The sequence below is a fragment of the Peromyscus leucopus genome, chromosome 4 (genome assembly GCF_004664715.2).
Source record: "Peromyscus leucopus breed LL Stock chromosome 4, UCI_PerLeu_2.1, whole genome shotgun sequence".
In the NCBI taxonomy this organism is placed as follows: domain Eukaryota; kingdom Metazoa; phylum Chordata; class Mammalia; order Rodentia; family Cricetidae; genus Peromyscus; species Peromyscus leucopus.
Window position 1 is genome coordinate 21,573,904 of NC_051066.1, and position 15,863 is coordinate 21,589,766.

Consider the following 15,863-nt stretch of genomic DNA (forward strand, 5'->3'; position numbering starts at 1 on the left):
GTATCATGCTAATTCTATTGCCAATTAACAATCATATTTCAGTTGTTAGGTCTGAGGTTTCAGCTAGTTAACTGTGTTTAATAAATCTTCTAATGCCTATACCATCTCCATTTGCATAGGACTGCAGAGTTTTTTGTTACTAAATTATTGATTATTGTATCTGAGAGCCATGTGAACAGCCTCAATTCAAATGCAAGGATCTAAAGGCTAACAAACTTGACATACGGCAAAGTCAGCTTTGTTGCTTGAAAAGGCTGACATCTAGTGGTTGAAGATGTTATTTCAAATTAATAAACAGTCATTACCATTCGCCTTTACCAGATATTTTCATACACACACACACACACACACACACACACACACACACACACCCCACAATCTTTTTTAAAATCTTTTATCACAATGTACATTGCAGCAGTCTGATAATCAATGCCTTAAAAAAGGTAAGAACAGAATGTAGGTGGGAGTAAAGGTATGGGGGAATTTCAGGTGTATGGTTAGAGAAATTTTAGATGTTCAGCATGGATGTGGAAAGGACTGCCTTGCAGAAATGGATAGTCCATCTGGTGTGGAATGAATCACAGGAAATGAAGCAAATTCTAGAAAGTTAGCATTTGCTATATAACTTTGCAATGTTTTTGATGCAGTTTTTCCATCAGTGATGGATGCATTGTATCTATACCAAGAATTTTAGTCCCTTTTTTGTTAGAAAGTGCTTGTTGGACCTTGTCCATAGCTAATGATATAAAATATTTCTGAGGAGTTTGTGCATGAAAAGAATGAGAATGTTAGAGGGCATAGTCAATCTACTGTGCAAAGGTCAGAACTCAAGCAATCTCACCATCTTCTAGTTCAACATCACCCTTTCTCAGAGCAACGTCACATTTTAACCTCTCCTACTTAAGAATTATGATATATTAGGACTGTTATGAATGAATTACATATTGGGAATCCCTCAATAGATATTTCAGGTGGACTGCAGCTCAATCTACAAAGTTAATAACTGCCCTAAAACATGGGAATATATTTTAATTTAAATTCTTTGAACGTTTCAAATGTAAGTCTTGTATTTACATCACTGCCTCCCCTTCCTTTACCCTCCAATTCTTCACATGCCCCCCATTTTCCTTCAAGTGCATTACCTCCTCACTCATTATTATTGCTACATATATGTATGCACACACACACATACATATATATATATATATATATACATAGCCTACTGAGTCCATTTAGTGTTGCTCATACATGTATAGGTTTAGGGCTGACCACTCAATATTGGATAACCAGCCAGGGGGCTTTGTCGCAAGAGAAAACTAATTCTCCCTCTCTCAGCAGCCATTATTTACCTACAGTTGTACAGCAGGAGGGGGGCCTTGTGAGATAGGTCTCCCTCCCATATCCACACTGGCATGTTAATTGGGGTTGTCATCACGCACATCTTGCTCTGTTGTTGATATATCAAATTGGGGCTTGGCTCCCCACAGTCAGTTGTTCTTTGCATTTTGACCAGTTGTGTCTTTCTTTCTATATGGATCTCCATGTACTACAAAGAGAATCTTCTTTGATGAAGGGTGAGGGTTTACTCTTATCTGAAGGTATAAGGATAATTATTTAGAAAGCAGTTGGGAATTATATTGGTTTAGGAAAGCGACAGTAGCACATTATCCTTCAAAGTCTAAGACCTGACTAGCTGCCAGTAGTCAGCTAGGTTTACAGCAGCCATTATGATTTCCCTCCTGTTGAGTGGGTTTTAAATCTGACTAGATGGATTCTGGTTGCCCCTAAAACATAAGTGTTACCGTTGTACCTTTTAGGGTATCTTGCCATTCTTTTTTTTTTCTTTTATTTTATTTTACAATACCATTCAGTTCTACATATCAGCCACAGATTCCCTTGTTCTCCCCCCTACTGCCCCCCTCCCCTGCCCCCCAGCCCACCTCCCATTCCCACCTCTTCAGGGCAAAGCCTCCCCCGAGGACTGAGATCAACCTGATAGACTCAGTCCAGGCAGGTCCAGTCCCCTCCTCCCAGACTGATCCAAGCGTCCCTGCATAAGCCCCAGGTTTCAAACAGCCAACTCATGCAATGAGCACAGGACCTGGTACCACTGCCTAGATGCCTCCCAAACAGATCAAGCCAATCAACTGTCTCACCTATTCAGAGGGCCTGATCCAGTTGGGGGCCCCTCAGTCTTTGGTTCATAGCTCATGTGTTTCCATTAGTTTGGCTATTTGTCCCTGTGTTTTATCCAACCTTGGTTTCAATAATTCTCACTCATATAAACCCTCCTCTTTCTCGCTAATTAGACTCCCAGAGCTCTACCCAGGGCCTAGCCATGGGTCTCTGCATTCAGATCCCTCAGTCGTTGGATGGGGTTTCTGGCACGACTATTAGGGTGTTTGGCCATCCCATCACCAGAGTAGGTCAGTTCCAGCTGTCTCTCGACCATTGCCAGCAGTCTATTGTGGGGGTATCTTTGTGGATTTCTGTGGGCCTCTCTAGCACTTTCTTTCTTCCTTTTCTCGTGTGGATGGAATAGGAGACCATGGTATCTTGCCATTCTGGTCATTGTTGTTCATAGGGTTTACAGATGGGTGGGACTATTGGTTGCTGCCCTCTCTTTGTAGCTTATTTAATAACATCGCTAGATACCATGAGAGCTAGTCCTCAGGTAGGGGCTTTCTAGGTCCATTCCAACTTGATTCTTTCAAGTACTATATCTGTAGTGGTTTCTTCACCAACAGGTCTTACCTTCAAGTTCTGGGAGGCAACTGAGACAACAGCAGTAGCTGAAATTGTTTGGAAAGTCTCTTGGACCCTCCTGAACAAAAACTTGAAGGGAGGTTTCCTATGGCTGGTTCTCAAGGGGGAGCATTACCACTCCATGTGGTGCAACTTCACTTAATATATATGTGTATATATTGTACATGCATTTCTAAGTAAACATAAAATAATATGAAAGGAGTCTTTTAATTGCAAAGGCTTAATAATCAGAAATGTTGGGCAAACAGCAGTGTTCAAATGACCTTGACTTTGTGTTAGCTTTACAAATGTCACCTTTCTATTTCATATGGTCCATGATAATGTATAATGTTTGCCCTTTTGATTTAGGAATTCCAATAATACCTGAATTCTATGAAAAGTTTTATTTTTTTCTGCAAGATCCCATGGCTGTAATTCAATATTCAGCACCCCACCTACTTTTATGAAAATGGATATTCTGCTTTGATTGGATGTGCAGAAAGATGATTTCTTTTCACAATGTTAACCTTAGTCAGTGAGATCCTAGTGCTCAATGTTGTTGTCCCTTATTTGCACTCTGATTCAGCAGATCTCCAAACACCCCCATTATGTTTGATCTCCTGAAATGTTCATTTCTCTTGGAATAAATTTGTGAGCATTTTATTTGGTCCAGAATGATGCCAACTGATAATTTTGATGAGAATTCTCTAATTTTTAATTCATGTCAACACATTTTCATAACAACTTACAGTCATTTGATTGAAGATTTTAAATATAGATGACATTTTAAAAACTTTATTAAGGGCTTTCCCCCTCTTTATTGCTACAGATAGTTTGCAATTTAAAACAGTCTGTCTAACTTAGTGAATGGTTAAAACAAATTTTAGATCTCAGAAGCACAGGTTAGTATCATTGTTTTGGCACTTATTATGTACATAAAATGATTCTTAGAGAAGTCCAGTGAAGAATAAACATATGCATTAAAATGTCCTACCAAAAGACTTATCAAAACATATAAGCTTATACCATGCTTCACCCAACATCGATTTGATGTTTCCTATATCTACATACATCCAGAGACATGCCCCAAACTGTATCTAAAATGGAAACCTTGCTTTAGTTTCTTAGTGATCTCTTCTGACTCACTACTTACCAAATCCTCTGTTGCTCCTGCATAATGCCTCCATATGCAAATGCTCCTATAACAAAGAGGAGAGGTTGCAGAGAAAGGTGCAAGTGTAGGACTAGTTCAGCCCTGGAGATAATTTTAACCACACATTCTTGGAAGAAAAAAATTCCATGGCTAGCCATTATTATCATCAAATTGCAAATTGTGAGTTTCTCATTATGCAAATAGTACCCAGTGTTGAACACAATACAGTGATGCAAGAAAACAAAGATTTTCCTACAAAAAAAAAAAATGTTCACGCATCAACAACCCTCATAAAATTAGTCCTTACTTGAACACCCTTCCTCAACTAAATTGGCATCCAATTCTGTGAATTACTTTGTGTAGTTTCATCATAAATAAGAGAAGATACAGCGAAAGCATACTGAATGTTAAAAGTAAGATCTTTCCAGAGAGTCACAATGTAAATAAAATTGAAAAACTGTTGATTCCTAATCATGGGCAAGAATATGCCATACTTAGAGCTGCTAGCATAGATAGTTGAAGAAATCTGATAAGAATCTTAAATCAAATAACTGAAATATTAAGGATTTTAGAGAAAATAATTGTTAAAAACATCTCCAAGATCATGTGGAAACAGTTAAACCTTGTATAAAGGGGATTGTATTTTACCACCATCATACTGACTCAAAATACAGACCAAAAATAAACAATGGATGTATTGTTTGTTCTTTTCAAAATTTGTTTTCTAGGGCTGGAGGAATGACTCAGCAGCTAAGAGCACTGGCTATTGGTTCAGAGGATCCAGATTCGAATACCAGCAGGTACACATGATTCACAGCTGTTGGTAATTCCAATCCCAGGTGACTCCCCCACCCTGTTCTGGCCTCTGAGGTCATCAGATCCACATGTGGTGCAAAGATATACATGCTCGAAAAGCACCAATACGTATGGAAATTAAAAACAAAATAATTATTTCAAATGGTATCATTTCAATTTCAAATTTATCAGATTCTAAACTGAAACTTTTCATAATTTTCAACTTCATAATTTTTTATCTATTTATTTTTGTTTCACATATATGAGTGTTTGTCAGTGCTACATATGAGTGCCTAGTAGCTACAGAGGCCAGAAGAGGGCATTAGATCACCTGAAATTGGAGTTATAGATGGTGGTAAGCTGCCATGTAGGTGCAGGGAACTGAACTTCAGTCCTCTGCAGGAACAGCCAGTGCTCTTAACTGATGAGCCATCTCTCCAGTATTTTCATGTACTTATTTTAAGGTAACACTTCAATAGATACTTAAATACTTTCTCCATTACATTTAAAATTTATTTCAAAAGATATTTGCTCAGTGTGTCATCAAAGGATAAAGAATTCCAGTGTCTTTACATACATATGTGTGTTGTGGAAGTATAAATCTGTACACTTATGAATTTGTATTTCCAACTCAATAATTAAATATGGCAAAGCTTACTATGTATCTTATTCCTGCCTGAGTACCCATCTAAGTTATCAGTGCTTAGTCATGTAAATGGAATAATACTGAGTGGGTTAAAATGAAGCATAAATACAACCTGCAAATATTTTTATGCAAAAGCCTCATTTTTCTTTTACTAAAAATAGATTTTTTTTCTCATATAGTGTGTCCTGAATTGTGTTTCCCCTTGCTCTACTTTCCTAGTTCCTTTTCAAACTCCCCCTCCCCAATCTGAATTTACCCTCTTTCTATCTTTCATAAAGAAACAAACAGATTTCCAAGGGATACTAATATAATAAAAACAAGATAAAACTAACACATTGGAATAGGACAAAACAAGCAATATAAGGAAAAGAACACAAGAGAAGTCACAAGAAACAGAGACCTACTTGTTTCCACACATAGGAATCCCAGAAAAACACTAAACTGGAAACATACATACATACATATATATATATATATATATATATATATATATATATATATATATATAATGGAACCTATAAGGTGAAAAAGAGAGAAGAAAAAATATACATAAATAAAAGTAAAAAATAAGATACATTTGTTTTTTTAAAAAAAGGAAAAATGCTGACATCATATTATGAGACAGGGAACATCCAAAGGTGATGTTGACTTTGTTTTTTGATGGCCATCTACTGCTGGACATGCAGCCTACCATTAAGAGTAGTTTATTCCCCAGTAAGATTCCCTTGGACGTAGTTGAAAGTTTTCCTGTATCCTGGCCTGCTGGTGGTCCCGCCAAATCTCTCCCACTTGCATCCCCCAAGTAAGTACACAGAGGCTTATATTAATTAAAACTGCTTGGCCCTTAGCTCAGGCTTATTACTGACTAGCTCTTACATTTAAATTAACCCATAATTCTTATTATGGGTTAATTCTTAGCCACATGGCTCAGTACCTTTTCTCAGTTCTGCCTTGTCATCTTGCTTCCTCTGTGTCTGGCTGGCAACTCCTGACTCAGTCTTCCTCTTCCCAGAATTCTCCTTGTCTGTGTATCTCACCTATACTTCCTGCCTGGCTACTGGCCAATCAGCATTTTATTTATCAACCAATCTGAGCAACACACATTCACAGCATGCAGAATGGCATTCCACAGCACTTGGAGGAAACTAAACTTTCATTTACAAGTGGTTATCTGTAGATGTAACCAACCGTCTTATTAAATAAGAAACACAGAACCAATGCAAAGAAGAAAGCCAAGAGATCAGAGCTAAGAGCCTTACCCTCCAGCTAGCCTCTTCAGCCAAGAGACCTCTCTGAAAAAGACCTACTTCCTGTGTGTTTGTCTTTATATAGTCTTTCTGTTCTGCCTTCTCATTGGTTGTAAACCCAAACACATGACTGCCTTGTCACTGCCTGTCTGTAGAGACTTCCAGGTCTTCTATGGTATTGAGATTAAAGGCGTGTGTCTCCAATGCTGGCTGTATCCTTGAACACTCAGAGATCTACCTAGCTCTGCCTTCCAAGTGCTGTGATTAAAGGTATGCGCCATGAACACCCAGCTCTGCTATAGCTTGCTATTAGCTCTGACCCCCGGGCAACTTTATTTATTAATATACAATTAAAATCACATTTCAGTACAAATAAAATATCACCATAGTTATCAATTGGAGATTGCTTCTGGGTTAGGGTGCAGACCCATGAAGGCCCTATGTATGTTGTTTCAATCTCTGTGTTGGTACTGATGATTTGTTTCCTTGGTGTCCTCTATCACCTCTGACCCTTGAACTCTTTCTGCCTTCTCTTCAAGAAGGTTCTGTGAACACTGAGGGGAAGGATTTGATGGATCCATCCCATTTAGGAATGTATCCCAAGGTCTTTTATTCTCTGCATATTGTCTGGCTGTGGGTCACTGTATTTGTTCCCATCTGCTGCTGGAGGAAGCTTGGCCATGATGGCTGAGCAAGGCACTGATGTACAACTATAGTAGAATATCATTAAGAGTCATTTTATCCCTCCCCCCTTTTTTTAGACCATTAGTACTTAGTATTTCCCAAGGTCCCTTGGATAGCTAGTCTCAGGTCCTTGAGCCAATCAGCATCAGGTATGAGTTCCATCTTGTGGAGTGAGCCTTAAGTCAAAATAGATATTAATTGGTTATTCCTAGAAGTTTTGTGCCACCATTGCATTAGCATATCTTGCAGGTAGTACACCATTGTAGATCAAAGGGTTTATGGTTGGCTTGTTGTTTACATTTCTCTTTTGATAGCATAGAGTACCTTCCTGTACCCAAGACTCTAGCACCTAGGGGTGAAGACTCTATGTAGGCAACATTCGATTTCTTTTTTTACTGTATTAGGGCATTAGGTTTCCTAAAATATATACATGTATGAAGGTGATCTAAATGAAATCGCCAAATAATCAAGAGACAGAGTGACAACTGGATATTTCTTGTTACTAAATGAAGCTTCCAGTAGCAGGATTGGGTTACATCTAATTGCGTTATTTGAAAATGGGTTCCAATGGGAATCCCCAAATAACCCAGACTATTGCAAAGACTATAGTTTCCTCTTCACAAACTGATGGCAAGCCCATACTGTTGAAAATAATGTTTATACAACTCATTGAACATAGAGAAATCGAGCAGGATTAAAACAGGTGGATGAAGTGGAAAGGGAGAGTGAAGGAGGGGCAGAAAGGAATACAGGGAGAGATAGTTTTGATATCTAGCTTTTTTTAAAGCTCTTTATATAATTTTGGATATTAACACTCTGTCAGATGTGTAGTTGGTAAAAATCTTTTCCTGTTCTATAGGCTGTCCCTTTATCTAAATGAGAGTGTCTTTTGGTATATAAGAGCTTTTCAGTTTCATGAAGTTATTAATTATTTATCTTAGGGACTATGCTAACACTTCTCTGTTCAGAAAGTCTTCTCCTATGCCAATGAGTTCAAAGAAATTGCCCACGTTCTCTTCTATCAGGTTCAGTTTATCTGGTTTCATGTTGAGGTCTTTGATCCATACAGAATGATAAGGATAGATCTCTTTGGATTCTTCTACATGCAGCTGTCCAGTTTGACCAGCACTAGTTGTTGAAGATGCTTTCTATTTCAAGTGTGTATTGCAGCTTCTTTATCAAATATCAGGGGTGTGTGTGTGTGTGTGTGTGTGTGTGTGTGTGTGTGTGTGTGTGTCTGAGTCTTCAATTCTATTCCACTGATTGATGTGTCTGTTTTTGCACCAATTCAATGCTGGTTTTAGTACAATAGCTGTGTAGCACAACTTGAAATTAGGGATGGTGAAACCTCCTGCAGTTCTTTTATTATTCAGAATTGTTTTTTTTAGTTATCCTGGGTTTTTTGTGTTTTCATATGAAGCTGAAAATTGTCCTTTCAAGATCTATGAAGAATTGTGTTGGAATTTTGATGGGGATTGTGTTGAATCTGTAGATTACCGTGAAAACCTCTTTATTGATAAAAAATGTTCTTGCCGTATAGTCTAGGCTGGTATTGAACTTGTGATCCTTCTGCCTCAGTGCAGACATTACAGCTGTGTGTCACTGTGAAGAGCACTCAAGAAAGTAAACATTCTTTCTGATGGAAATTAAAAAATTTTACAGTTCATTTGGGAAGATACCACTTAAACAATCGTGTAATTGATTTAAATGACAGACAACACCAAGGTAGAATGTGTGTCCCAAGCCAACTTGTAAGTAATGGCTGGTGTTGCCATTGAAGTGAAGACTCGTAACTAACTTAGGGCTGCTTGATCTAACCACAGACCAGGGGAGGAAGAATGTAAAGCATCTATTCCCCTGTCAAACAGAATGCAATATTAACTACGTGATTACCTTTATCAAGTTGTCTATAAGAGACAGTCACTCCACAAATTCCATCCATTTAAGGAGGAATAAAAGGAACAAAGAATTGTTTAAATGACATTCCTTAAGTTTATGTCAAGGGACTCTTTTCTTTTTATTCCCTTCACTGGCACCTTTATGGAAGTGTTATTGGCTTAACATTTTAAACCTGCCTCACTATAATCAGATTGCCCTTTATCCTCATTCTTTAATGTTTTAGAAAGTATAAGCAATAGTAAAATCAGGATTATTTTAAGTTACCAGTTCTGAAGACACACTGAACAAGTTAGTTACATCTGTCCTCAGAGTTAGGCCTCAACTTGTAAGTATATGGGAGTCCAAAATCAGACATGTTTCTTTCAGAAAATTTACCTATGGAATCATGATATATAACCAACTCTGTTTTTGCTTATAAACTATTAAGATTTAAGATCAGTCATTACAAAATTAAATTATTTCCCTCGATGGCAAGGTGGTGTGTGTGTGAGTGAGGGGGGGGGGAGAGTAGCTGAGCTTATCCAGAAAACTGGAGGTCAATATTTGGTGTTTTCTTCTATCAATCTTCAACCTTAGTTTTTTTGATCATTCCTTTCCCCCAACTCCTCCAAAATCCTTCCCACCTCACTAACTACTAATTCTCTCTCTAACTACTAATTCTCTCTCTCTCTCTCTCTCTGTCTCTCTCTCTCTCTGTCTCTCTCTCTCTCTCTCTCTCTCTGTCTCTCTCTCTTTCTGTGTGTGTGTGTGTGTGTGTGTGTCTCAAAAATGAATGCATAAATGAAAACAAACACAAAACCAATAAGACCAAAAAAATACCAAAACAAAAAAAGAAGTACACAAAATTTATGGAGTTCATTTTGTGTGGATCAACTACTTCTGGGCATGAGGCTTGCCTAGGAGTGTAGTTAATATACCCATGACACCCCAATGGAGAAAACTATTTTTCCTTTTTCCAGAAGGTATCAAATGCAAATAGATTATTGGCTAGGGGTATGAATTGTGTCTACTTCTCCTTCTCAGTGATGAGCTTTTGGTTGATTTGAATCTGCACAGGTGTGTGCATGCTATTACCATCTCTGTGAGTTCATATTTCCATCAGTCCTATTGTGTCTAGAAGACATTGTTCCCTTGGAGCTGTCTACCACCTCTGAATCTTACAGTCTTTTAACCTCCTCTTTCACGTAGATATCCAATCTTTCATGGGAGGAGTTTGATAATGACATCCCAACTGGGTCTGAATGCTCCAAGTCTCTTACTCTCTGGGTGTTGTCCATTTGTGGGTCTCTGTATCAATTGCTATCTAGTGCAAGAAGCTTCCTTGATGAGGGTTGAGTGATACACTGATCTATAGACACAGCAATATGTCATTAGGAGTCATTTTATTGCTATGTTCCTTTATCAGAATAATAGTAGTAGGCTTACCACTAGGATCCCTGACCTACCTTGTCTCCAATTTTTGGCCACATTAACAGTGTCAGAGATGAATTTTATATCATGGAGTAGACCTTATATATAATAAAGATTGCTTACTCCCATAACATTTGTGCCACTATTACACTAATATATCTTCTAGACATGTCTCTATTGTAGGTCATAAGACTTGAAACTGGATGACATTATTACTTTTCTCCTCTGGTATCAAACAGTACTTTCCAACACAATGAATAATACTACTTAGTAGGGGCAAAGCTTCTAGTTAGGCACAAGTTGAACTCCCCATGTTCAATGACGTAAGTAGAATCTTCAGCAATAAGGCAATACTGTCGGGTTGTAGAGATAATATACTAGAGCTCACTGATTTGGCTAGAATGGTTGACCAGTGAGACCCCTGGAATCTACCTGCCTCCTCCTACCTAGGCTGGGGCTACAGGCTTATAGCCTTATAAGAATTTTTTTAATGGTTGCATGGCTGTCCATGGTCTGGGCCTTGTCATATTAATTATTTTATTATTATTATTATTATTATCATTATCATTATCATTATATCATTATCATTGTTGAGATTATAATGTAATTATAAAATTCTTCCTTCCCTTTCCTCTCTCCAAATCTTCCCATATACTCCTCCCTAATTTCCTTCAAGTGGCCCTTTTATTCACTAATTGTTGTTCATATATATATGAATATTCATATATATCTATATATATGAATATACCTAAATATAACTTTTTGGTTCATATAATGTTACTTGTATGTATGTTTTTAGTGCTGAATGTTTGGCATTGGACAATCCATTGGTATGCAAGTGTGGGGCAGACCACTTCTCCCATGACCAGTTTATTCAGTTTCTTATAGTTATTTTTGTAGGGTTAAGGCCTTGTGGGCTTTTTCCCATCCAGTTTAACATGTTTATTAGTGTTCTCCTTGTTCAGCTCATGTTTGGCCATCCATGTTGATGAGAATTTATGGGTGTAGCTTCTGATATTACTAGTAGACACAATCTCACAACAAACACCTTGATCCTTAGGCTCTTAAAATGTTCCCATCCCTTCTCCCACAATGTCCCCTGTCTTAGGAGCAGGATCACTTTGTATAGAGGTGGCCATTGGGATTGGGTTCCATAATATTGTGCTTTGATTGGTTGTGATTTTCTGTAGTGGTCTCTATCTATTGCAGAGAAAAGTTTCCTTGATGAGGGCGAAGACTACACTTACCTGTAGGTACAAAGACTAATTTTTATAGACTGTTGCTAGAGATTATGTGCATTTAGTAAATTAGTTGTTGTAGATTCTCCTCCAATAACTATGATTTCACTAGCACTGAGTAATTAGCTAGGTCCAGTACCAGCCACTGTTTTCCACTCACAGATATATCAGACTTTTATATGGGTGCTAGGTATCTGAACTCCGCTTATTATTCTTGTGCTTCAAGAACTTTACCCACTTAACCTTCTCCTCAGCCTGGACAGTTTTATTGTGTGAAATTTCCAAATAACTTTCCCATATGGTAAATTTAAGCTGTTACGATAAAAATAACTTATTTGTACTAAGGTGTGATCACAATTAAAAATAAATTTGATTAATCATTTTGTTTTCTTTCTACTAAGGAAATAAATAATACCAGCTGTTAAGGGCAGCTAAATAGTAATTATCCACATTATAAGATCCTTGAGGCCCTTCTTGCTAGCACATCAGTCTTCACTGATAATGATGACATAATCATTAATTTGGGAACGGTGAAGTCCTTTGGAACCTCACATTTTATTTTATGCTCTAAAACTGCAGTCTAGGGTCTCAGAAGGAACATAGGGTCAATGATCCTTTCAGACTTGAAAAGTAAAACTTGTCAAAGAGCTTCAGCTCGTGTGTTAATTACTTCAAATTCTGAACAGAAAATGACCTTTGAAATCTTCAGGGTTTTTTTTTTCTAAAATTTTACATAGCATTATCTAGAAATTGCTTGCATACCCCACCCCCAGCTCCCTAAGATTGCCAAAAGAGCTGGGGTAGAAATCTGCTATGAGGATACACACACCTGGTCTGTGGGCAGCTTGGGAAACGACCTCATCACTCACAGGCCCAGGGCATGCTGGTATGTTCAAGACATTCTGAATACAGTTCTTGAAACAAATGGCTGACCTACAGGCTCTAGTTTTTCTTTGCCTACTTGTGTTTTGTCAGAAGAAGGAATTTGCTTGGGTGGTAATTACTCATTTACCTGCTACTTTCATGGCCTTATGTAGATATGGTGTGCCTTTGGTTTGCATATCATATTCTGTTTCAATCAGTTTTGGTTGATGTCTCAGAAACTTAACATAGCAATTTAGGCAGGTGATATGTTCTTTTTTCAATTTTTTTATTTAAATAAAGGGTTTATGATCCTAGTAAGATTTCACCATAATCTCTCCAATATAAAGTTGATTGTAAATTGAAACTTCTTAATTCTGAATTACTTGAGTAAGGGGCATTATGCTATTAATCTCTCCTTTATAATCCAGAATGCTCAGTGAAAAAAATTAATGTATGTTCCTTTCTTTCTTTCTTCCTACCATAATAGACAAACCAGAGTTTAGCATATGGAGACATTTATACTCTGAAAATTATTCTGAAGGGGTGTGAGTTGCAAAGTGCTGACAAATTAAATATGCATTTCCATATGCTTCTAAAAAGATCAAATGTATCTGTGAGAGCTATCTACATAAATCCTTCATGAGTTTGGTTCAAAACGGATGCTCAAAATTTGAGTACTTTCAAAAGTCTCAGGCTGAGACGTCTTTTTCCTGTTCTTGTACTCAGGACGTCAATATTATTTCAAAGGATTGTACAGCAACATTTCAAGATAATAAAAGACTTCAAGAAAGTATATTCAGAAAAATTTCAAAGATTTTTGAAAATAATGTTTTATTCCAAAATATTGATTCAGCTCTTATAAGAACAACATAATATTCTGAAATGTCAGTAAACAATAATTTTTATTAACTAACAGTTATCAACTTAGGACATATGTTTGTATGACTGCGCTTATCACACTGCTAGCTCACTGGCCACATTTGAATGAGTCTCATGCAAAATGAGACTTAAAGAGGTAGCTGAATATGTGACAGACCAAGAAAGCATGGATGGGCAAATGAGAGGAAGAAAATGGGTTGATCTCAGCACTAACTCCTCAAACTGCTTTGCAGGGACATGTTAGACAGTTGATGAAGAACTAAACACAGCAGTGGTGAGGAGGTGAATAATTTCAGAAAATAGAAACTTATGACCACCTCAATGCCATGCCATATTAAGCTTGATAGCAGGCCTGCTTGGGGGCTGGTTGCTAGTTTCATAAGAGGAACCAAAATTTGTAGACCCAACCAACCCATGGTGCTTCTTTGCAGGAAGTATCTTCTTTGTCATGGGGACTCTCAAGCCTGAGTCTGTTTTTGTCACACAACCACACTTTCAACTTTTTGCCAATATGCTGAATAACCAATGACTGAATTTAGGCATTCCTTGTGCCTTCTCTGGCTGTTTAATTTATGTTTCATTATTTATGATTCCTTTCATTACTTTCCCAACCATTGCCTGCTCTGATCCCTCTGTGCTAACTGCCTTCTCTTGGTGCCTGAAAACCTGTTACTGCTGAGATACATTATCTCCTTAAAGTCTAACAAAACAGTGTCTGCTTCCTCTGTGTTTCTTCTTACTCTCACATTGCTTTAGCAAAACAGTGGCCTGCTATGACATTGTGGCCAAAGAACATGACCTCATGACTTATGTACCTACCAAACCATGTCCAAATGTTACCCAACTAACTTCCCATGCCAGAACACAAAGTTCTAGTACATTAAAACAGGGATTGTTTGCATTTGTCCATCTAAATTGGATTGTACATCTAAAAGACTATCATGGGAGCATGCAAGAAACACTATGGCTTATGATAGATGAATAAATCTTAGAGCAATGAGAAATGATAGCCAAATGATTTGCAATCATTCATGAACAGAAGTTATGTTCATTGAACTACAGAAGAAGGTTATCTTACAATTTTAAATAAATATTGTCCATATTAAAGAAATATTTCTGTACATCCACTATATGGCAAGCAAAATTTAAGGTAAATGGAATGTACCAACAAATAAACAATCTTGCTTATCTCCATCAAGCTTGTGCTTCTACTGGTGTACAGACCATGCCCATAATATAGAGCAATTGCATGCATGCTATAAATAAACAAGTCTTACAGGGGATTTAAAGAGTATCAAAGAAGAGGTTTATAGATGCACATTTTGTGGGAATGTCGACATGTCAAATTTTGAAAAGGCCTTCAAGAAAATACATCCCGAGTGCTAAAGAGTTAAAGGAATGAAAGTATTTATGAAGTTCTTCTGAAGAGAGTTGCAAGTAGAGGAAATACTTTATCCAAGGCTATAATGTAAGAGCAGAACTTGAGTACTTGTGGGAAAGCAAGGATACTAGCATGATCTGAATAGATTGGATGGGATGAGAATAAATCAACACAATTAGATAGGTAAAAATCATTATATGTTAAAAATTTTAAATGATCATCAAAATTGATTCTTACGTAGGGATAGAATGAAAGAATGATACCTTTGGCAATTCTTATTATATAGGATTGTGTTAGCTATCCTGACTTTTTTGTTTTTCCATATGAAGGTCTGTAAATAATTGTGTTGGAATTTTGATGGGGATTGCACTGAATCTGTAGATTGCTTTTGGTAAGATACCAATTTTTGCTATGTTAATCCTATGGATCCATGAGCATGGGGGATATTTCCATCTTCTGAGATCCTCTCCAATTTCTTTCTTCAAAGACTTGAGGTCCTTGTCATATAGGTCTTTCACTTCCTTGGTTAGAGTTACCCCGGGATATTTTATACTGTTTGTGGCTATTATATAGGGTGTTGTTTCCCTGATTTCTTTCTCAGCCTTTTTATCATGTGTTTATTTAAAATTGTAAGGTAAAATTCTTCTATGGTCCAATGAACATACTTCTATTCATAAACAATTACAGATCATTTGATCATTTTTTTTTTATTTCTCACAGATTTATTCATCTATTGTCAGCCATAGTGTTTTTCGTATACTCAGCTGACAGTCTTTTAGATGTACAATCCAATTTGGACGAACAAATGTAAACAGCCTCAGTTAAAATGTACTAGAATTCTGTGTTCTGCATGTGAAGTTAGTTAGGTAACATTTGGACCCAGTCTAGTAGGTGTGTAAGTCATGAGGTCATGTTCTTTGTC

At 37.2% G+C, this 15,863-nt stretch overlaps 1 protein-coding gene across 1 annotated transcript in view; it reads left to right on the top strand.

Annotated features, from left to right (window-relative positions):
• The window catches only part of Kynu (kynureninase), a 137,593-nt gene that overhangs the window by 89,588 nt on the left and 32,142 nt on the right, over nucleotides 1–15,863 (top strand). The gene's annotated exons all lie outside the window — the stretch shown is intronic.